We start from the raw sequence: 23,192 nt of genomic DNA, 5'->3' as shown, positions 1-23,192 counted from the left end.
GTTTTTCTTTTAAATGCAACAAACCCCGTCAAATTTGGTGCTGTGGTTGCCAAGAAAAACGAATTCTCCTTTTACGTGTATTTAGATAAGAGCATCCGAGCTAAAGCTTCCTCTTAACGCGAGACTTTTCTCGCAGACGACAGGCATTTGCGAACTCTCTCGCTCTTTCGAAAGGTTGCGTCGGCTGTCACGATTGCTGAACGTCTTCAAGCACTTTTAAGCACATCTGCTGCAGTGCTAGCTAGGACGCTAGTGGCCTCCTACGAGTATGCTTCATCATATTTATATTGGTGTACCGCGCGTCCGAAGCGTCACAGCGTGGCTTTGCGGGTGCCCATTGTGCGACACTAGACTACAGCTAGGAAGCAGCTATCTTTCCTACCACAAGTAAGTTTGTGTTCTCAAAGTCCTAAAACACGCATTTCAATGAGCACATAAACGAGCAATGCAAAATGAAGCTCTCAATAAAATTTGATTGTCAAGCCACTAGAAGTACAACTGTATATGTATTGTATCAGTAGTGCCTTCTTTGTCCTATTCTGAAGTTTCATAAAGCACATAACGCTACAGTGCCAACCTAACACACTTAACAAACCAAAGTCCAAACGCTCAAAACATGTTCTTTCAACGTTTACGATGCTGCCACTTTCTCGTTAGGGCTTCGACGCCACACCGCAACACAAGCATCGTCCCAGTCGCTGGCCCAGCGCGCTATCGCCACACCGAGCAACATAACAAAGGCAGAGAGCTTTGCGTTGCACTGTCCCACTGCAGGTTATAGCGATTGCGCTTGAAGCGAAACCAAAACTGCCAAAAAAAAAAATACTCGTAGACTGGTTCGCCAGTCAATAGATTGCCAATCCGAAGCCTGTACTTCCCATCATTCCCATGATGGTTGAACGATCGCAGCGCCAGATTTGCCTCTAGGTATACTAATATGAAACTCTATGGTTTCATCCAAAGTGGCATGGAAGAGGATATGTACCGTACTTATTTCATCGGTTCTGTGCTAATGTGGTCGGTAAGAGTGTTGGCACGGCCTCAGTTCCTGTCGGTCATGTGTATAGTTCCTGGAAGTTCGGGTTACGACCGCTTGTAGCGCTACAGAATACTGGTTCGCAGCAGTCCCTTCGGCAGCCCTCTGTCCCTTCCCTCACGTTGCGCATCCGCGGCAGAACGTAGTACGTAAACTACGCAACTGTTTTGGCCGTGCTGTGAAACTGCGGGAACCGCCGGCGGCCATTGGCTATGTCCGCAGTCGAGGTGCCGACGTCCTTGCCTGGGGCCGCCATCCCGACCATCTGAGAGTTGCGGGACGTTGCCAATCGGGGTACCTGGCGCGTACTCAACAGCATTGGTGCATCATCAGATGAGGTGAAGAAAAAAAAAAAAAAAAATCCGCGCCAGTGTGTGCCTGTGTGTGTGGTGCGCCGTCCGAGTGCCTGCGGCGGCTAGGCGGCCGCAGCGCAGGATGGCTCTGAGTTCGTCGCTGTCCGCAGCTCGCTGTACTAATCGGGACTCGCATCGGTGATTGTACGGCAACATCACTGACGTGTGCCTAAGCCTAAGTGTGCCTGTGTGTGGTTTTGGCTCCGGCCGCGCACGTTGCCCGGCTGTCGCGCAATCGGGAGTCCAGGCTCCCTAGCCCGAAGAAGGATGGATTCCGCGAGACATCCAGGTAAGCGACGCGTTTGGTTGTCAGTGATGCTTCATTTTTCTTTTCTTACCCTGCCTTTTGCACGACGTTTTCATTGTGACAGCGCCCGCCTTGACCATGTTTGCATAGTGTCAGCATAAGCTAGCTGCTGCCTTTCTTTGGGACGACTAGTGTCACCCCTGCGCAGTCTTCCTAGCTGAGCGTACTCATATCTCATTCTCTATGCCGGCGCTCATAGCACAGTCGTTTCTGTTTTATACGCGCTTTCGCCTCATCACAGATGACGCGCTGTGCCGTCACCGACGACAATGTCGGCTAGCCGACTGGTTTCATCTCCGACTGTCCGATATCTTGCCTAGTCTCTCGTGCAGTCAGCCAAGCAGTGCTGACCTCGAAGACTGCATATCTGATGCTCGTTTGCCGAGCAGCATTAGTGATACTCCTTCGAAAATTCCAACTTCTCTCCCACCAATTCCGCAAGTCGTGCAAAAATGAGAAAACTCGCTCGATTCTGATGTCGGTGCACATGTTTGTCTCATTATTTTTTTTTTTTTCACGAGTGACTCATCGTATTGTAAGGCTGGGCGCGTTCAATTTTTCTGACAGCTTTGGATGAAATTTGAATAAACGCACGCCTAAATTTAGGAGACCTCGTTTGGACTTTTTGTGTTCGATTACGTAAACTGCCAGTGTTTTCGTGCGCAACTTCTCGTTGCAGCGAACCACTGGCGAATCACGCGGCTATCGTTGACTTCGGCTCAAACGCCATGTCAAGAAGTTCTAGGTGTCGCGTTTTGTTGATGGCGTTGAATTTTGTCGCAACCACGGTCTCTGAGCTTTTGGCGTGTCGCGCGGTTTGATGGTTTACGAAACAAGTCCGTAAACTGTACCTTACAGAGGGTATTTTTTTTAGGGTCTTTTTCTTTTTAAGTTATATAGACACTTAAAATGTGCCGTAACAGATGTGTGGATAATTTTTGAGAGTTTTCTTTTTCATTTTATTTCAACGTTTTTGAAAGTGCTTTCAGCTCTTGCGTCGTGAAGAGGCTTTTCAGAAGGCCGCTTTGCAAGGCGGCTTGCTGCTTTCGGATTAAGAAAATTAACTGCGGAAGTACTCAAAGGGGGAGAATTCCTATCAAATTTGCCACTGGAGAAAACTTAATGACGCAGTCGAACGCCGCCCCTTTTCTTTCTGGTCTGTGCTGCCGGCTATGTTCGCTTTTCGTGCCGACATGCGTATAAAAAAAAGAGCGAGCGAAAAAAAAGAAGAAAAGAAGCAAGATTGTTCGCAGTCCTTCGGCGCGTTCCCTGATGCTGCAAACGCAGCAGCCCCGAATTTGATGATAATAGCCCGGTCGTCGTGTGCTGCACCAGTTTCCTGCCCAAGGCTGTCGCGCGTCACGTTTGCTGCACGGACGGCTGGTATGCGCGCGTCTGTTGACCCGTTTCGGAAGGCTACGGTGTAATAAGCGCTTCTCGCCAGCACAAGCAAAAGTAACGGGAAGTCCAGTCTAGACGGCGGTGGCAAAAAGAACAGCTTTCCCGGGCTGCACGTTCTTGACAATGACCTGGTTCGGTCCAGACGCGCCGTGTTTTCGAACGCGGCACCGTACACAGTCGACCGAGCCAGCCTTGACGGCCCTCCCGTGGGTTCCTTCGTGGCCAAGCAGTTCACGTGAGCACTGTCTCTCTTTGCGTAGTGTTTCGATCCCCTTTCAGCAGTAGTGTTCAGCGGACAAAAGAAAGATAGTTTCTTAAGGGCTCTGCTGTCGCTGAGCTCACCATACTTTCGGAACATAGCTTTGCCAGAAAGAAAAGAAGAAAGGAATAAAAAAACGTGCATTAGCAAGATAGGCCGAAAAGCGTGCATGTTCGTAAAGTAGTTCTGAAAGTTTATTGAACATGAATAAGTTATACTAAAGTACACACTTTTGGACCCTCTAAATTTGCTAAAGGGTCCCTACCGATTGTTATTAAGGAGAAACACTGCAATGGCAGCTACTATTTTATACCGCGTGATAACGTAAAACAAAAGTAGCTGAAGTAAGACAAGAAATACAGTTGTAGAGAAAATTTTACACACATTATAAATTTTCTAGCAATTTTATTTTTACATCAACATCTACAGAGAAAAAGAAAAAGTGAGGATGTGTAAATGCATGATCAATGCTATGCATTGTCATTAAATGTTGCTTTAAACTTTTGAAGAAATGTGTGCAATGTTCTTAGGATGGTACGGTTACTATCAAGCCTATTCCAGAGTGAGGTAATCTGCAATGTATTATTAAGGGAAAGTAAGACATCCACCCAATTGTAGCAATTGCTACAAAGAAAACCTATACGGATTTCCTCGAAAGAAAAGCCTCGCAGTTGAAGAAAAATTGGTCCTGGTCTGAGATTTGAACCCGGGACCGCCACCTTTCCACCAGGCGGCTAGCAGATGGCAGGATGAAGTCAAATTTGTGAACAGCTCAAAGCAGAGGCAAGAGTTTGATGTTCTTTCGAGGAAGCTATATGGGGGGTTTCCTTTGTAGCAATTGCTACGATTGGGTGGATGTCTCATTTTCCCTTAATTATCTCCACCTTGCGGGTTTCTGCAGAACTGTTAGGTAAAAATCTGCAGTGTAGAGTCACTGTAATTAGTATTTACCCTAGGCAATAAAAAACGACTGTGCTCAGTGAGGGGCAGAGCGAGACTGTTCTCAGGGCGAGTTTTTAATTTGATGCATGAGGGAAGTGATGTTATACATAGTCAGATAGTAAACGTTGAGGATGTTTGGGGAACCTGCCATGGTGGTTTAGCAGCTATGGTGTTGCGCTGCTAAGAATGAGATTGTGCGATCGAATCTCAGCCACAGCGGCCACAGTTTGATGGGGGCAAAATACAAAAATTCCTATGTTCCGTGCCTTGGGGGCATGTTAAAGATCCCCTGGTGATCAAAATTAATGGGGACCCCACTATGGCGAGCCTCATAAACAAATTGTAGTTTTGGCACCATTCAATTCATGTTCATGGCGTTATATAAATATTCATTCTTTTCTTAATGTGCTTATTGTGGGGTGCTATAATGCAAAAAGCTAATTTTTGAAGTGTGAACAGTGGTGACAAATCAGTGTTGTATGTGCAACCCTAGATCGCTATGCAGTAATTAACGTGAGAGTCAAGAAATGTGTAGTAAAGGTTGATAAGTGTGTCCGAAGGAGGAATGGGGGGAGGGGGGGGGGGATCAACCATCACGAAGGTGCCTTCAGAGCTTGCCACACTGGCTCAGGCCTACTCTAGTATGCAAGGCATAGTGTCTGGCTTGATTGCGGGCATTCACATGGAAATGCAATGTGCTAGCCATGGTTGGATGTTCAAGCTAGCTGTCATTCACACAACACCCAAAACCAGTATTCTCTTGTGTATCATTATCTACACTATCACAGAGGACAATAAACTTTCCTCAGTAAAGGCATGCAAAACTTATAGTGATAATCACGTTTTAATGTTTGCTCACGGGAGAAATAATATATCTTGCAGTGAATTGGGCTGGTAACAGGTGAGGAATAGCTAGGCTGAATCTAAACTGACAGATATTTCAACAGTATCAATTCTAAATCTGTCCTTTTTGACTTAGGATTGTGCAACATTCTCTTGGACGCTGTTGTTGCCATTCTACGCACCTATAATGCGGGCCACATTCTCTTGGACCCTGTTTTTGCCATTCTGCACATCTAAATGCGGGAAAGTAATTGAATTTCGTGAGGCCTTGGACAACACTTTTCGCTCTGCCTTAACAAACTGCATGTAGATAACAAGTCCTATATCTGCTGTGCAAACCCACCGAGTTTGTGAAGCCGGCAGTTCCGTAATGCCCACCACTGAGACCCCAAGCACGTCCACTGTGGGTGCCAGTAACTTGCAAACCAACTCACCATAGCTATCTAATGCGTCTAATGTACATTGTGTTTGCCGATTCCAATTGGGACATCCTCCATTTTGTCACGTACACTTATAACATCGCCACTCAGGCCTACTACAGGCTTCTTGCCATTTTTTCTTCTTTAAAGATGTGAACGATCTTCTACCCTGGACACCGTACTTTTGTATTACCCAGATGCCTCTGAATTCACCCCTCTTTCAGAAGTTGCCCGGCATGCTGAAGAGTGCCACCAACCAGCTTGCTCGTTCTCGTCTGATATCCAAGGCATCCAGAAAGATAACCATGACCACGATAAGCCTGCTCCATCCTTTGCTGTTGGCTTTGGCTGCCATTCTACTCTCTAGGCCTTAGCTCAAAGCTTGCTCGAAAATATCAGGGTCCGTACCAGATCGTCCAGTGTACATTGCCTGTGTGAACTATGTGGTCAAACCGGTGATGCCATCATCAGACAGGTGCCGCAGTGGCTGCTAGACAGTTCACATCCGCTGCCTAAAGCATTACCTTGACATCCTCATTGCGTCATCACCTTAGGTTGCCAGGATGGCTCATGTTTGCCGCCGAGGCTATTGTAGTGGAGAATATGCATGTAGCGCTATAGGCACTGCCATTGCATTGGCGCAAAACACGAGCTCGTGTTGTTGATGTGAAGAGCTAGCACTTTTCGTACAGAGCCTCTTTTGATCCATTGGACAAGTTTTAATAAATCCCACTTTGACTGAAAATAAATTCGATTCTGTTCTCTTTATTAATGCGCGCTGCATAACTAACACAATTCCCTGTCTGCAGCTGTTAACACATGCTCAGCCGATATTGTGGTACTATTGAAACACAGCTTTCAAGTAATATCATCATCGTCATCATTTATTGGACCCTTAAAGGACCCTTTACAGGGTATTACATAAGGGGGAAGAGTCATCATAGACATGCACAAGTCAAAGATGCTACAACAAGAATGAATTGAAATAACGCAGGTTAAGTAATGTGAAAGCAACCGCTCTTCAGGATCATGCTCCATGGCAATTGCATCCGGGAGTTCATTCCATTGCTGAATTACTGGGGGTAAAAATAATTTATTTAAGGCAGAAGTTGATCCATACAGGCACTGTAAACTGAGTGAATTGAACAGGCGTCGTGACGAATGTGCTGGTCATGAAATTCTTAAATGAGAAATGGGCTACAAGTTCATTCGATTTGTCCATGAACTGCATTTAAGGGGAGGTGTGCTTATTGCTGTCCGAGGTTCGATAACCTGTACTGACATACATCTTGCCATAAATTTAGAGGTCATATGTGCTCGTTCATATCAATCATGAAGACTTCATCTTTTGTGTCGGTTGTCGTCCACCGTCCTTGTCAGAACATTTTGCTCTGATCAACATGATGTACTGAGTACACTAATTGGGTAATTATTTTTGTCCCTGGTTTCTTCTCGGTACTATTATTCTTTCTTAGAAAAATTGGCATGAATATCTAACAGCATGCAACAGGCCGTCATCTGAAAAATTAGTTTTTTGCACACGCTGTTCCTTCCTTAAAGGCCGAACCCACACGTATGCTTGCGGCCAAGCTCGAGGTCGCGTCTGCGTGCTTATGTATGCGCAGACGGTGCAGGACTGCTCAAGTACGTCAAAGCACACGCAGCGCAAGTGCGGAGATCTGTTCCAGACAGATATCGGTGCTTGAGCTGCCTTGCTACTCTGCTACGGTGTAATACAATAAATTCTTAGTGAGGCTGACTTATCTCATGTGAGAAGGTGCATTTTCTTTACTTTTGGTGCTGATTTAATCACTCTAAAAATAAAACATTTGCATAAATAAATGTTTATGCATCTTGAGGCGCTGTCAATAACCAAGTATGAAAACATGCCTACCAAGGTGTCTATGAGTGAGCCAAGCAAGCATGTGCTGGAGCGCGTCTCTTATAGACGCAAACTGCCATTCCTCATGATGTGCGTCTGGTGCAGGCTGTGGTGCACGAGCTTGTGCACTGTGGCAAGCCTATGTGTGGACCTAGCACAGGTTGTCTTAACACTTGATGTGTGCTCCTCAATCATCCAGTACATGAGACCTTATCCTCACATCGCCCACCCTAGTACCCCCTTTTTATTTATTTATTTATACTGTACACCCTCATAGAAGGTCATAACAGAGAGGACAATACAGTGCATACATCAAATATGTACAATGTATGCAAATTTGCTTAACACTTGTCACTTCACGATGAAAGAAGATATTCGCTTAAATGCTGTTCAGCACACTTCCAAATTCACTGACATTTATCAAAATACGTTCTTGCTGGGTGCAAGGGATCGTGGTTTAATTCAGTTTAGTTTGTTGGTATCTATCCCCCATTATAAAGTGGCAAAAGTCATTTGTGATTATAAAAAAAAATGCTCTATTTGATGCTGTTAACTCAGAATGTCAAGCTTTCATCACTGCCTATTTCCTGTTTTCTACTCCCAAAAATTTGCAGAGCACCAGTTAACTTCTAAACAAAAAGCAATGTAGTGGTAGCAAAAAGCAACCACTACATTCCACAAAGATGCCTTTCTCCCTATACACATGCTCCTTGCTTAAGCTCGTGCCTGAAGCACCTTCTGAACAAGGATGAAAAAAAAAAAACCTTTTTCAGGGTAGTGCCACATACGCAAATGTTGAAGGGCATTGGATCGCATATTTTACTATAGACCAAGGTTACAAACAAGCAGCAGTGAACAGGACGAGGCAGTATCGAAGATAGATGTATCTTAGATACTATCTTGAGATACTCTTTGGATATCTTGTATCTGCATCAGAGTACATTTGGCAAGATGTTTATCAATGTCTTTCTTTTCGATACATCATGCAAAGTAATGTGGATCTTTAGATACAATATACACTTATTGCAAAATCCACAAAGTAACCCAGAGTCACTGAGGTAAGCAATTGACAGTAGTTGAAGGTTATTTTAAGAATGACACTTTATGCTAACAAACTTTTAGAAATTACCAATCGCAATTGATGTAATTGATTGTTATGTGGCCCTATAGTATTAACAATTAATAAAGTTTTACTAACTTATTAATTATAGTCACTATGAAAAATGTTGCAATCGGAGAACGTAAGTCAAGCCAGTGCTGATAGCATACCGTATTGCTAGAAACATTATGCTTAGAACCATTTTTGAGAAATCTGTTTTGAACATGTCGGGTGAAATGTATTGCTGTTCATGCTAACAGTCAACGTACATTTGGCACAGTGCCGAAACATATAATCTGGAACAGCAATACACATCACTTCAGATGTTGAGTGCTTTGATTGCACTTTGCGAGCGCTGACCCAGTCATTGGTAAGGGCCTGCGCAGATGTTCCGTAATGGAATTCAAGCCACAAAAGTGGGTGCTAAAGAAGAGAGAAACCAGAAGTGTTGGTTGTTCATGACTGTAGGTGGTACAACGTGAAGTAGACAGAAAACAGTACTGTGTATGTCTACTTCTTCCTGTTGGTCCTGTATACTTCGTGTTGTACTGACAGTCAAGCAAGGACAGTTTTATTGCACTTATTTTGCTATCTGCGGTCACCTGGTCACTGCTGTCCCATATCAACCTTTGTGCCACCACCCTGTTTGGATTGAGTTGACTTAAAAGGCACCATTTCCCAAATTATTATATGGCTGCTCCACCGAATTCGGTCCGCAGTTGACCATTAGAAATTGTGTGGATAACATGAGACAGAACAACATGGCTCCTATCACAATTAGCGAGCACTGGAATAAGGTGTATACAAGGGAAAGCAGAGCCCACAACATTTGGTCTTCTCTTGTCACTCCACATAGTTTTTCTGTTTCACATGCAATCCGCTGCGGTAGCCTAGTGGCTATGGCATTGGGCTGCGGAGCTCAAGGTCAGCATGTGACCCCACCGCTGGGTCTATCTCGGCCGCATTCTGATGGGGGCAGAATACGAAAACGCCTGTGCAACGTGCACGTTAAAGAACCCCATGTGGTCAAAATTATTCCAGAGCCTCACACACTTCAATGTACCTCATAATCAAATCGTGGATTTGACACGTGACACTCCAGAATTTAATTTCACTTTATTTCAAGTGCATGCTTACTTACAAATCTCCTACTATATCTATAAAGGGGCCTTCAAAGGCTTTTCAAGTCACCGTCTTTCGGTCGTTGGTTGTGCAGATTGACGTTTGGGGAGGTAAATGCAACAAGGATGGCAGCGATAAGTGTATGCTGTCCAAAGTTATCGAAAGATAACCAAGAAATTTCGAAACTCAAGAAAAAGAATGCATGCCCTGTCAGGATTGGGGGCTCAATCCCGTCGCTCGTGATCCGTTGTCAAGATTGGATTCAGGCATGAATTAGAAGGTAGCTAGCCGATGCCGTCGTCCAACTTATCCACGCTGAGGAGGTTGATGAGGGGAAGGACTGCTTCTCATCGAAAACGAGGAATATGGGTTTATTTACAATATTTATATCAGTCTAACGTGACTGTTTGAGAAAGTACATCAGTCTAACATGACTGCTTGAGAGAGAGTGTCAGTCCAACATGACTGCTCAAGAGAAACGTGTCGAGCATTCGCACAACAGCAGTTTTTAAACACTGTCCTCTGGCGATACAAGGCGGCGAACGTTAGTTTCGTCAACGCAACCTAGCTGCCTCCCGCAGGACGGCCTACGCACACAAAGGCACACACGTTCCAATGTCCAGAGCCGACGTCAGAGGGGCCCCATAGCACTCGGAGCCGTTCCGGGTAGCGCGTTGGGGAGTTTGGGAACAATAGTTGGCCCGCCGAACTCATTCCGTCACAAAGTCGATTTAGTCACGCTGTGGCTAGAAGTTGGCGGCGAAGCTCCCGGTATCTTGCCCTCATAGTCGTAAGCGGGTGGCAATCTTGCACGGCAGCTGGCCATTCTTAACAGCGCCTCCATGGCCCGAAAAATCTCGACTGTCTAGCGCTGACAACCGCTGGGCAGGAAGAGAATGACTGGTGGTCAGGGGGTGATTGATGCCTTGGCTCGCAGCGAGCACTTGTGTATTGATGTCGCCTCCCCAAAACATCCAACAAGGACAGGCAACTGCAAAATGAACCCCACAACACGGCTCTGCGCCGAGATGACGTACATTGGCTCTCACTTTAGACCCGCTAGGCTTAAAAAAAAAAAAAAAAAGAGAGAGAGAGAGAGAGAAAGAAAGAAAACATAAGTGCAGAAAAAAAAATGCTGCATTTCGCTATGCCAATTTCTGAAGTGATTTCGTGCTGACAAATTCAGCAATCATGGCGAGAATCCTGCTAAATGAGAGGAGATCTTCTTGGCTTAAAAAAAATTAACACTAGTAACCCTAAAATTTAGGCAGGACCCCCAACCGCAGAATTCAAATTAGCCTGCTCAAACCATCCACATCGCTATGCAACTTTCCCGCTCTTCTCTTTCTCTGTCCCGTTTCTCTCTTTGATTCAGAAGTTCAAAACCAATTTCAATTTCTTCCTCACTGACCTTTTCGGAAATTAGCTCCAATAATTCCGATTTTAGCATTTCCTTGCGCACATCTAGGCCAAGTTCCTCACCAACAATCAACAATTCGTCTCTCAGCAGTGTCCTTAACTGCTTTACTAGCAGCAGTGTCCATTGCTGCTTTACTGCCTTGATCCTGCTCTCTAAATCTAGCTAGGAAAACACAACCTAGCTAACACTCAACAATCTAGCTTCCCTACTGTTCTAAACAGAACAACCACAAAATGAAGCCTAGAGAGTCAAAGCAAGAACCAAGCACTCACCGCAGTCACAGCACCACGTCGCAAAGTTCATCTCACCGCTCTCAGCCAGTTGTCAGGATTGGGGGCTCAATCCCGTCGCTCGTGATCCGTTGTCAAGATTGGATTCCGGGATGAATTAGAAGGTAGCTGGCCCATGCCGTCGTCCAACTTATCCACGCTGAGGACGTTGATGAAGGGAAGGACTGCTTCTCATCGAGAACGAGGAATATGGGTTTATTTACAATATTTATATCAGTCTAATGTGACTGTTTGAGAAAGTACATCAGTCTAACATGACTGCTTGAGAGTGTCAGTCCAACATGACTGCTCAAGAGAAGTGTGTCGAGCATCCGCACAACAGCAGTTTTTAAACACTCAGTCTTCCGGCGATACAAGGCGGCGAACGTTAGTTTCGTCAACGCAACCTAGCCGCCTCCCGCAGGACGGCCTACGCACACAAAGGCACACACGTTCCAATGTCCGGAGCCGACGTCAGAGGGTCCCCGTAGCACTCGGAGCCGTTCCGGGTAGCGTGTTGGGGAGTTTGGGAACAATAGTTGACCCGCCGAACTCATTCCATCACAAAGTCGATTTAGTCACGCTGTGGCTAGAAGTTGGCGGCGAAGCTCCCGGTATCTTGCCCTCATAGTCGTAAGCAGGTGGCATTCTTGCACGGCAGCTGGCCATTCTTAACAGCCCTCAAGTCTACACCTAGCAGCCGATGGTAACAGCCTGAAGCGCCTACACAGCGGAAACGGTCTGAAGTGCCTACACAGCGGAAGTTTGCACTCCATCATTGCCTACATGCTATATGTTCATGGACTCCAATTTGCTGATGAGGCTGTTACCATTCAGTACATTCTAGTATTTAGGCACATTCTAGTACATTTCATGTTTGCCGCTACTGGTCGAGCAACCTAGGACTGTGCAATGTCCGTTTTCTTCAGTTCAGCTATAGTTCAGTACAGCACTGCGAACAACAAAAAGGGTGCGGCAACTACAATGCACGAAGGGGAGAAACCTGTACCGCATTAACCGCCGCCCTAACAAGGCAGTGACGTGACAAGGCTGCTTACGAGTGTACATAAACAAGGAGAAGCTTTCGTGCTCAGAGGCCGGAGGTATGCTGTGATACCAGAGGTGAAAGAACAGCCAGCACTCCTACTGTGTTTTGTGGTAGTAGCGACCTTTTATTGTGATTGCAATTATAGGGATTCTCTAGGTGCATTTTCGTTGTCGTCGCCATGATGTTCTGTGTATGGTCCAGGTGCACTAACATCGTGGCTGCACGCTGTATGCGCGAGTGAAAGTGTGTGAGGGTGCATTGAGAATGGTGACTCAATCTTGCATGCGCAAGGAAGGAAGGAAGGAAGGCAGGCAGGAAGTGCGCCATCTTCTTTTATCGTGCGCAAAGTACCAGGGGAGCATTATGCTCTGGTGGCGGCTGCGTATGGCACAGCCGCGCGGGCCTTATGTTGAAAGTGATCTGCCATGGGGACCGAGTCAAGGTGCGCTGAGTGCTGAAATCTTCATGAGCGCTGTGTTCTCGATGCTCAATTTGTGTTAAAGTGATATGCAGCATGGAGGTTGCTGCGATCCCTCACGCCATGGTTTTGATAGCGAGTTTGCACGGTCGTTGAGTGGGATGTGTTTATGTTTGCCCGTGCACGCGTAGCACCATGCTTGTTAATTTACTTAGTAAGCGAATTTTACAAATTCCTACGGCTGATAAAACTACCATCCTTACTTCATACAACTGTAATAATTTTCTATTGCAATTGGTGCATCGCTTTTTGGGGGAAATTTCTGCCAGAACTGTGACTTCTTTTATGAATGCGTCTGTTTGTGTTAATGTAAAAAGTACAGCAAAAAATAAATAAAATAAAAGCTTAATTTATGAAGCTTTTGTTGGAGTGCAGTGGTTATCTGCAACCTTGTTTTGAGCCAATCAGGGAGCAGCCAGTGTTGATGTTGATGCTTCTGGTGAGCACCACCGGGTGATGATGTAGTAGGCAGTGACGTAGTGATTTGTTTGCGTGATTAAAGAAACCAATATAGACGTTTTCACTTCTGCTAAAGACATCTTCAACTGTCAGTCTATGCAGTCCGCAATAGAAAGATGGTGTTTGAGGGCCCCTTTTCAAAGTGTTTGAGGGTCCAATATCCCTATTCACTGTGCTGTTACCCCACCTCATACCAACTCCCTTTACTCTACCACTGTCCATACGTACGAAAACGTAATATTTACTGGTTAGCTCCATGCACATTTGCACATTTCCTCCACTGCGAGACGTTTTTGAAAAGTTGCCAACATTTTTACATGTTTTTCTAACGTACTGTGTGAGAATGCGAAAGACGAGTTTGTTGTCCTATGCAGGTGATTACCGAGATCTTCCATGCTGTTTACGAGCATATTTTTTTTTCCTGGTTTCTACCAAAGCGCTGAGCATGACCAATGACAGTTGGCATGCTTTCTTAGATAGAACATTATATCCTATGCCCCGTCTCCTTCCTTGTTTCTGTGTGTGTTCGCGCCTAGTACCCAAGATGGATTATATGCTGTTACATCATGATCTGTCATTGCCTCGTCTGACAGGTGCAAACTTAAATCAAGATGCGCGTTTTGCAAGACCATGATCAGCGATGCATATTGCTCCACATTGAGTGCTAACATTTACTTATATTTACGTGAACATTGAACATTAAAGGGCCCCTCACCAGGTCCAGCCATTTTGAGCTGACAAGCGCAGAGCATACAGTGCACGCTAACAATCGTGTTTGCAAAGTATTACATCACTACACAGTGCGGAAAGGTCCGAAATTTCAATCCGAATGCCGATTTTCCTTTCCCTCGTGGTGGCCCTGCTCCAAGCTGTACTGTGCCGTACACGTGTCCCTGCACCTACGTACTCATGTCCCCAGTCTGACGTCAACCATCGAGACACGTGACTTAAGAATTCTTCAAGACAACATTAGTTATTTGTGTGATCTGTTGCTCGAATAGATGAATTAAAGTTTATAGAAGTAATAAAACACACAAACGGAATGTCTGCATGTTTCATGTTTTACTTCATACTGAAGCAAGAGAGATGTACTTCCGCTTCATCTGCAGTCACGCGCAGTCACGTGTGCAGGTGCAGAAACTAGGGCATTTTTTACCATGTTCCAGCGCATGATCATGCTCTGTGATCTGCTTTTGTCTGCCTCAATATTTGTGTAGCACTGAATTATACCGCAAGTCAGGTGTCCTCGTGCACAGTGCTCAAAATCGTGTGCTGCATGAAACGAGACAATTACAACAGGTCGCATGCGACGCCGTCAGCGAAAGTGCGCAGCGCCACACTCATAAAAAAAAAAAAGCGAGGAGAAAAGAATGAAGGCAGAGCCTGTGACGTGTGTGTCACGCAATCCTCGAGGTCCAATATGGGAGAACGCAAGGAAGGAATTTCGCTTGCGGAGGCTAGATGGGGCGAGTGGAGAGAGTGTCTCACTTGGCGGTGGAGCTTGCCTGCTGAAATCATGGGTTCGCGGCACTGAATTATTTCTATCTCGGCTATTAATGAGCTGATTTGAAAAATTTTTGCAGCAAAATGCTCCCTAGAGGACCTGTAACAACTTCCAGCGTATAACCAAAATTTGCTATGGGGCCTAGTGAGGGGCCCTTTAAAACAGATTCATCTGGTCGTGATAAAGACAGTGAAAGTATTTGCATCTCATTTAAAATGGGATGGTGGTATATGTATGTTACCAAGTTAGTTCTTTCAACTTTCCAGTTTTTCGATGTCATTAAGTAGCTTGATACACTATGTTGCATTAAATGTCATTTACTGATGCATAAAAACGAATAGTGCATTGCATGATGTATGTTTTACAAACAAGCCTATGTCCTGTAAAATGTACACAACGTATTCATTGTGTAATATGCAGATCTTGAACTGAAGCTTAGTGTGGAACAATTAAGAACATGTGCAAATGCGATTAAGCTGTAAGACAAGTTGCGGACCTGCTTTATGATTGGACCATAAAGCAGTGCATTTTACCGAGTGTAAAGGCGGCATGCAAACGTCACTGGTTGTGCAGTGTAGCTGCGCTGACCTGATGCAAGTTCGGCCAGCCCCATAGACTGTTTCGGAATGGCCATAATACCTGATTATATTGTCAGAAAATAAATGTTGCTTGTTGATAGTGGAAATTTGAAAGGAGCTGGCAGGAAAAATGTACGAGTAAACGCCTGTAGAGTGGCCCTATAGCAGAGCCATAATAAGGAATTAACTGATTGGCTTGAATTGAAAGCTGCCTTTATTTTTTTCATACAGCAATATTCTGGAACCAGTCACAAACTGTTTCAAAGTATATTAAGATACAGTGGCAAGTAACATATTGGAAAGAATTGATCTGCCAGTATCTTCTGTCTGTGTTTACCTTCTATCTGTATCATGCTACATTTGGAAAGCATCTTTGCCCAGTCGTGTATATGAAAAGTGAGCTTTATCTGTGTGTGTATATGAAAAGTGAGCTTTATCTCAGTACACTTTCCATCATTGTTGTATGACAATTCACGAAAATTTTGGAACATGGTCAGTGGCAACAAGTCCTCTCTCATCCAACTCTGAGATGCCATCGGTGATGCTGTGAAGGTTTGTTCAAGATTTGGAATAATGCTCTTGTGTCATTCTACTCCACGTGACCACTTGACCTGATAAAAACATTGGTTTGAGATAGTTGGCGGGTCATAATTAAAAGACAACGGCCCAAACTAGGGGGGACAAAGAATGCAATCACAATTGTGTTCCTCATTATTGGTGCCTGTCCTGTCGTTGCTTTCTTTGTCCTCATCTAGTTTACCCCGTAAATTTCTTTGAATTATCCTGATGTTACCAGTTTAACATTATTCCAATGTCACTTATTCTATTTTTTCATGGCATCACTGGTTCGATAAAAAAACTAAAATCATTTGCTTCTGCTTAGATAAAAGGCATGAATTCCAGGTTCTTAAAAAGTACATCAGCACACACCACACTGCCTGCAGTGTGTGTCGTCTTTGTGCTTTTTTCACCCTTTTAGACACATATTCATACTCATCTATTTTTTATGTGAATTTTTTTTTTCACAATGTTTGCAGTGCTGCACTATGTGGGGTGATTGGAAGGTAGTTCCCATATTTAAATTTTGTTACTGACACTCTTCCTCAAATTATAGACCAATATTGTTGACTGTTCCATGAGCAGCTCGGTGTACTGTGCAAGCTCTTGGAACATGTCATTTATTCACATGTCAGTTTTCTTGAGTTTAGCTTGTTTTTTACGGAAAACCAACGCTGTTCTAAAGAGTTTTTTCACGCAAAACACAACTTTTGTCATACACTAATGACCTGTGCTGTGCAAGTGATAATGCCTTAAACGGAGGTTGTTTATTTATTGACTTCGAAAAAAGCCTTTGACTCTGTATTGCATCTGCTGTTATTTAAACTTTCTAAGCTTAACATTGATCCCAATTTGGCTGGTTAAAATCCTTCCTAACGAACAGATCCCAATATGTTTCCACTAACAGGCATGATTCTTCTGCTGCCTCATTGACACTTAAGGTTATGTCTTAGGACTGCTACTTTTTTTAATACATATTAACGACCTCCCTGTCAACACATCTTTTATGAGACGTTATTTGCTGATGACTACGTCGTGTATTAAGTTATCGCTAGCCCTACTGATCACTTTTTGTTAGTCCACCATTAACCCTATTTCCTCATGGTGCCCGCGTTGTGGCTAATGAAGCTAAACGTTCACAAATATACATGCATGAGTTATTTGCCTTTCTCGTTGCACTATTCCTTTCACATATAATCTTAGCAGTAACCCGCCTTCTGTCGTAGTAGATTATAAATACTTTGGCATTCATATTACTCACAATCTCTCCTGGACCATGCATGTCAACTATCTTACTGAGAATGTCATTCACATGCTTGGTATTCTATGCTCTAATTTCTATTCTGCCGCTGTTACCGTTAAGCTTCAACATTATAAAATATTAGTCAGGTAGAAACTTGAGTATGCACACTCAATTTGGAACCAAAGCTTGGCAATGCTTCGATATTGTTAAGACTATTCAGAATAGAGCAACTCTTGTCATATTTTCTAATTACTCTCGTCACTCTAGCGTATAAAGAATGAAGAAAAAGTTTGGCTTTTTAGAATTGGCTTCTCTCCATAAACTACTAACACTGTGCCTTCTCAAGCACAAGGTATATTACACGAACCTCTTCCTTGGACACCAAATGTCCATCCTGCATGTCACCCAGCACCAATCACTGTTAAGTATCATCGAGCTGCATCAACGTCTATTTTAACTCCTTTATTACAAGAAAATAAATAAAATAAATGTTGCATCCACTGTGTATGGGGCAGCACATGTGGGCTGGTATAATGTAAAACTAGTACAATCTGCTTTTATTCCAAATACGCCATGAGCCCTCCGTGGTGGCTTGGTCTCTGTCCAGATGGGCAGGGCCCAAGCCATGCTGACCTATCTCGAAGGGCTAATGGCAGATTTAGGATAAAAACAAATTGGAATAGTTCTTTCATCCACATGAAGTGACCACTCTAAAACCAATAAGATACCATACCTTTTGCCCTTTCTAATTTGGAAGAACTTCTTTTGTGGCACTTTGCACCACTGGGAGTGGCTAGGTGGAATGGGTCCTACTTCTGTATATGGTTGAATTCATCCAAAATGCAAAATAAGGCACGAAATTCCTGTTATTTCTCCAGACAAACAAAAATGTTGTTTACTGGTCCGTTGCTTCAGCAAAACTGTCTCGCCCAGAGCACACCGGCACACGTGCTGCAGCCACTGTCTGCTGCATTTTCTCGTTCTTCACGGAGACAATACATCACGTCGAAAGCAGACAGCTCGGCGGCAGTCGCTACTGTGTCATAGCAAAGCTGGCAGCAGTAACCATGGTAACACAAAGGATATTCAAACTCGGTTCCTGCCTGTACAGATGGGACCCGAGCCATTCTGACCTATCATGGATTCTAATGGGGGATGTGGAAAAAAAAGCATATAATAGTTTGAGGTTATCCTCACTCAAGTCTTAATTGAGGCTGAAGGCCTTTGGGTTGTTCTCCTGCTAAAGAAGTCATTGGTGACTCTAAATTGGTTTTCAACCTCAGTGGAAAGTACATAGCTGTCAAACTCAAAACAAAAATTGTGCATTAGTTGTTCACCTATTTTCATAGCGCAGACAAGTATGCGAGCACAGAGGGGGCAGATGCAGTATGGCTTTTCTCTTGGTCTGAGCTTTTCTGAATGGTTAGGTGTTCACCTAGTATAGATGCTTCCACAATTAATCCTGTGCTGCAATTTTTGTATACCTCTTATCTTTCATTTATTACTTTTTTTCACTGTAGAAATATGACCAGTAGTATGACTCGCAATAGTACTTGTAACCAGTGGGATAGATTGAGAATTTTAAGCTTCATTATCTCCTGGTTGCATGACTGGAAAAATAATGCAGATCTAACACATGTTGAAATGTATGTGGAGCTAAGCTTTCATGAAGCAGTTAATGAAGTGCTGGGCAACTAAATGCATCACATACAATTCTCTTTGTTGTCATACTATGCAACATGTGATGTCATGCAATGTTTCTTTCATACACTGAAAGGGGGACAACATTGATCTTGTGCAATGTTTGTTTATGCACTGCACCATTCACCAGCTATGTTGAAATGCAAACGTTGCGTCAGGTGGATGCACAGTGTAAGCCGTTGATGCAGCGATGTGCAAGAAGAAAGGCAATACATGGTGCTTGTCGAAAGAAGAATGGCAATGAGGAGTGTGTGCAAAGAGAAGTACAACATTTAAGCTTTCTGTGCCTCTTGTGTCAGAGTGGCATGTACCCATTCATGAGGATTGGTCAAGAATGGGCAGATGGCCAGTGGCACTAGAATGGAGTAGTCCAGGTATAACAAAATATCAGAGAGGCTGTTGAATATCATGCACCATTTCATTATGCCGTCTGTATGCTTCAGAGATAGCTGACGTTATGTGCAGGTTTTATGTCCTGATTTATTGTTTGATTGCCGAGAACAGAGGTGCGCTCACTGGCATTGCAATGTTGACATATCATCTACTTGGCAAGAACAACTTGCACGGAAATATGCTTTAAAAGTGCATTTGCAAGTAATTTAGATTTTGAAAAATTGACAAAGGGCATGCACTAAAAAAAAAAAGTTTGTGGCAGATGAAATGCATTTGCTGGTGCTTTTGTTGTGTAGAGTTGGCATGTGTAGCAACACACCGGTTGATCGAAAGAATGTCAAGGCCCTTTGTGGGTGACGTGACGCAGTTAGGGAGAGGCCAGCATTATGTGTGCTGCCACCATTGTTCTCGTTAGTGACAGACAGCCTTTGTGAGTTGTGTTTACTAGAGTGTCTGAACATGCATTCAAGTCATTGTTGAGAGGCACTTGCTGACAGCTCAGTTTTTCTGCGACAGAACCACTGCCTATGAGTGCTGTCAGGAAAGTGGGTGTGCAAAGGTTTTTGGCTGCAGGCGCATCAGAAGCCACCTGTCAGTGCAGTTTCTAACCTGAGGGACAGTTGCCTTGCAGACTCTGTCGCCGATTTTCTTGATCTTAGGAGAATTAAAACACTGGAACAGAACATGTAAAGCTTTTGCAATATGACTAGCAGTTGTCATGGACTCGACAATGATTTAGCTATGCCAGATCTTATTGGCCTACCGTAGGTTTGCACTCCTTAACACTGCAGTAAAATTTCAACCTTTTGCTTAGTTGCCTTTCAAGCAAAAGTTTGAATGTAATTAGGTTCACACATTCATCAATGCCGAAAAGCATTTCTCGCACACACAAACTGGTTGCTCTTATCTTGCTGACAAACCTTCTTGCATATTTTAGATTCTTTCTCATCTGGGATCCCTCTCTCCAACTGAGCCAAAAATAATTTTGAAAATCTTTAAAAATCAGCAGGTATACAAGATGCCATGCTTTCTAAACAACCTACATTGATAACAATGATGGAATTGCTGCGCCAAACTGCCCTTTATCGCAGTTATTGCGCCATGCCTGCGCCCGCATGCACCTTAACTGAATATTTGAGCAGACAAACAAAAATGGAAAAATGGGGCGCTAAAAATTAATTTCATTGCTTTTGACAATGCGAATGGTACAAATAAAACGCCTTATTTTGCACTGTGTTGTGCTTCGCTAAAATAATCTGTATTCAAAATAACAGGATGGTCGTGGCTGCAGGGGCACTCCGTGTTTGCCCGTCTCTGGCTTGTCGTGCAGCCTGAAGTGCATTGCACGTCGTCGCGAAGTGCGTGATGGGCACACTTTTGTTAGTTTGCAGCATTATGCTTTCACCGTTTTGTCCAGTAATCGCACAGTCATAGTAGAGGCGAGCTTGTGGTAGTTTCCGGCAGATTCCCAGTGGACCCGATCTTCGCTACTGCAGCTGGAAGTTGAGCATGTGCGCGTGATCTCACATCTAGTTGGCAAAAAGGTCTCTGTCATGAACGACGGAAAGCTGAGCTAGTTGGTAAGGATCCATTATGCAAAAAAGAAGTGAGGCGTGCAGACAGGACACAAGAGTAGAGAACTGGACGTGGACGTAGAGAAGTGGTGTTCGTGTTGTCCACTTCTCTACTCTTGTGTCCTGTCTGCACGCCTCACTTCTTTTTTGCATAATGAATCTCTGTCATGAACGTGAACAGGAACAGATGAGGTGTTGGTGACAGCTTGCCGCCCACCATTTAATTAGCTGTCTGGCGCCTATATTTCGTGACTGCCATGTACTGCTAGACCTAACCAGTGCCGCTTTGTCAGGATCCTGAGCTGAACTTCTTGGCGTGTTGTGTAGTTCTTGAAAATCCCTTAGCTGTGCCCATATGGCATTCTGAAAGCCGAGAAATCGCTTAAACAAAAGTGAGGGTTAGGGTGACAGCATAAATGGCAGCAACTTTGTTCGTAACTGCTGTGTTTGCTTCATTGTGTGTGTGGATCTTGTCCATGCCATTATTATATAGTGTGTGCCAGCTAACATTAGCCAAGCAGGTCAAAGAAACAATATATTAACTAGTTGCAGTGCAAATTACGATTATAACACCTACAATGTTTGGTTGTCGGAGGTCTGACGACCGTGAGGGAGACAATAAAACCAGCGTCTTTCTTTCTGTTCTATCTTGCTTTGCTCTGGTTAGTCATGCTTCTGATCAGCTACCAAGTCACTCAGCTAGTAATTTCATTTGTAATTATAATGTCGATATAGCAAGATAACTTCTTCTTGGGCAAGTTGGCATTTACTGTAAGACACAATTTTTGTAGAGCAAAGTTCAGAAAAAAAGTGTGGAAAGAAAAAAAAAACAGACAGAAAGAGTAGCACCTATATTCATGTCTGCTCTTTCCTTTCATTGATTTTTTTTCTTTCCCGAATTTTTATGCTACAAAAATCATGTTTTATAGTGTTGGAGATAGTACAGCTGCCCATTTCTTTAAGCAAATTGACTGAGTGCCAACCAGAAAGTTCATCAAGGCGTAGCTGTGGGGCAGATGTGTCGTTCTGGATGGAACAGCATAGCAGATAGCAGCATAACGCCGTGGCTACCATGCACTTTAAGCCCATGAGCTTACCCTGACGCATTATTATTATTACTGTGTGAGGATATGGCACTCGGGCCATGTTGTTAAACAACCGGGTGTCTGTACGTGTCAGCTTTAGTTTGGCAGATGAAACGCTTCAACAGATTAAACATTCAGCAAATGAAACAGACAACGAAGCCAAGGACAGCTTGGAGGGAAATAACGCTTTATTGAAGGGAAGAATTAACTGTAAAGTCAGGTTAAATTAGCATTTATCCTTCTTTCTTTATGATAAAAAATACAGCAAGTTGAAGAAAATAAACTTGCATCTTATTATAATACGTAATAAATACAACTTTTCAGAAAGTAACAAACTTTTTCATGAACTGCATGTGGAGCTTCCTTTTTCACCAGTGCAATAAGTTACTGCTCCAAAGTATTTCTCTCACAGGAAATGTTTTTGTTCCAAAAGCTTATATTCTTGCTCCAAACTGTGATTTTTCCTGTTTGTCTATAAAGGAAAACCTGTTTGGTTGTTCAGAAGTTGGTCTTGACAGAAGTGATGCACGAAACTAAAAATTTGCTATTCCTTGTGCACCCAAATATTCACTAAGCAATGAAGCAGCATTATCAATAGGCATGCGTAAAAAAGACATTTATTTCATTTGCATAATGCAAGCTATATTCTTAACTGACACAAAATTTCAAATTTAGATGTTTGTACATAGGTACCCTCGGCTGAGTATTATTGGCAAAGCTATTAGAAGAGGGGCGCACGCCAGAACTACTGACAAGATAGGCGTATCTCTTTTCTATACTTCTCTGTATATGTGGCTTAACTTGGGCCCCTCTTGTAATAGCAGTGTTTCACCAACTAGCCCAAGGAGTTCTCCTATCAATAGTAAATGTTGCCATGAGCATATTTTACTACGATTTTGAAGTTATTGCAAGCGGCTTGTCTGCAGCACCTTGTGACGATGTAATCTATATGATCTCTTCTGTAGCTCCTCGGCCTCAGTGTGATGTTCAGCTGGCTCGACGAATATTCGTCACAAATAGGGATAGCACGACGAGGTAGATGCTAATTCCCTGTCACACTGATTGTGTCTGAAGACCTGTTCCTCTGTGCACTAGCAGTAATCGGAATGCATAGTCATGATGGGGCATTTACTCGCTTCATATTGCGCTGCCGTGGCATTTTTGAAAATTGAGGCATCAGTGTTTCAGTGAGTGCATGGGATGCGCCTCTGCTTCTTTT

The 23,192-nt window shown here is 43.7% G+C and overlaps 1 protein-coding gene across 11 annotated transcripts in view; it reads left to right on the top strand.

Moving 5' to 3' along the window:
- The first annotated feature begins 978 nt into the window (after window positions 1-978).
- Window positions 979-23,192, top strand: part of Wnk (Wnk kinase) — a 540,152-nt gene continuing 517,938 nt past the window's right edge. For 6 of the 11 annotated variants that reach the window (XM_065456126.1, XM_065456128.1, XM_065456129.1 and 3 more), the window contains exon 1: window positions 979-1,678. The gene's annotated coding sequence lies outside the window, so the exon portion shown is untranslated. Of the gene's footprint in view, window positions 1,679-2,487; window positions 3,333-23,192 lie in introns of those variants that run through there. The other 5 variants (XM_065456132.1, XM_065456131.1, XM_065456133.1 and 2 more) reach the window with 4 other exon arrangements.

This window comes from Dermacentor albipictus, chromosome 6, assembly GCF_038994185.2.
Source record: "Dermacentor albipictus isolate Rhodes 1998 colony chromosome 6, USDA_Dalb.pri_finalv2, whole genome shotgun sequence".
NCBI lineage: Eukaryota > Metazoa > Arthropoda > Arachnida > Ixodida > Ixodidae > Dermacentor > Dermacentor albipictus.
This window is presented reverse-complemented; position numbering and strand designations above follow the sequence as displayed.